The sequence below is a fragment of the Etheostoma spectabile genome, chromosome 7, assembly GCF_008692095.1.
Source record: "Etheostoma spectabile isolate EspeVRDwgs_2016 chromosome 7, UIUC_Espe_1.0, whole genome shotgun sequence".
NCBI classification, from domain to species: Eukaryota; Metazoa; Chordata; class Actinopteri; order Perciformes; family Percidae; genus Etheostoma; species Etheostoma spectabile.
The window spans coordinates 22,831,525-22,832,630 of NC_045739.1; positions in this window are offsets into that span (position 1 = coordinate 22,831,525).

Consider the following 1,106-nt stretch of genomic DNA (forward strand, 5'->3'; position numbering starts at 1 on the left):
GGGGGCTTCATCCCCCCTAAAATATGCAGAACGACGTCCATGATGGGCTGTATTACATCAGCTGCATAACATCCTGTCAGTGCTGATTTCAGGAAGGTCCAGTAGTATGCCCTATGCCCATGTTGTAAACAAATATCCCAATGACCCGATATTCATATATAAAGTATACACCACGTGTGCAACATCATATTTAAAACATTGTATGAACACTTTAGTTGAAATAGTAGTGTTTTTTATGTAAAAACCTAAAGAAATTAATTTTAAAAATTGATTTTCCCTCTACCTGAATCTTGGGTGAGATGACCTGTCCCTTTCAGTCGCAGAGATCCTCCAGTAAGGGAAGGGGGGGGGCTCTGTCCGGAGCATGCTCCTGCAAGGGACTGTAATGTTTTCTGAACCCTATTTTTAATCATATAACCGTCGCTATGGTTACTGGATACTAGAATTAGGAGTCCATGATGCGTGAGGCTCTACGCAGATTCACGCACAAAACAGAAAAATGAACATACATTCTTTTTGTCAGGATTATAAAGCCGTAACATGCGTCTGGTTCAGTTTTAAGTCTTATTCATTGGGGCAGGGCGCACGTGCTCCCACAGTTAGCCATAATTAGACGTGAGAACACACCTGTTTGAGTTGGTGCCCACCCCACCACTCAAAAGGCCCATACTGTGGGTGCTGTGGGTGTTTATGGCTGAATATCTGAATAAAAAAATAATCATAAACAGGAAGATGATGCTCAAATGTAAATTTAAAAAAAGTTTTAAATTCATCACTCAAGTAATTCAAAATTAAGTTTATAAATGCCTCATTGAAGTTTAACTTAGCGCTGTACACAAAAACCATCCAATCAGTGAAATTGTCAACCTAAATGTTTTTTACGATAAGGTTAAATCTCTCACCTTACAGTTTATGTTCCTCGCTTATCACCCGCAGCCATCTCTTGAAAACCGTGTCTGAAGTGCAAAATCTTTCTAAAAATGTGTAACTTTTATTATAAATTTTGCATTTATGGCCAATGTATGTGTTTGTGCACGTAGAACTCGTTTGTTTCCAGGTATGAAAGTCTAATCACAATAGACATTTTGATTTGTAGCCAAGGGAGG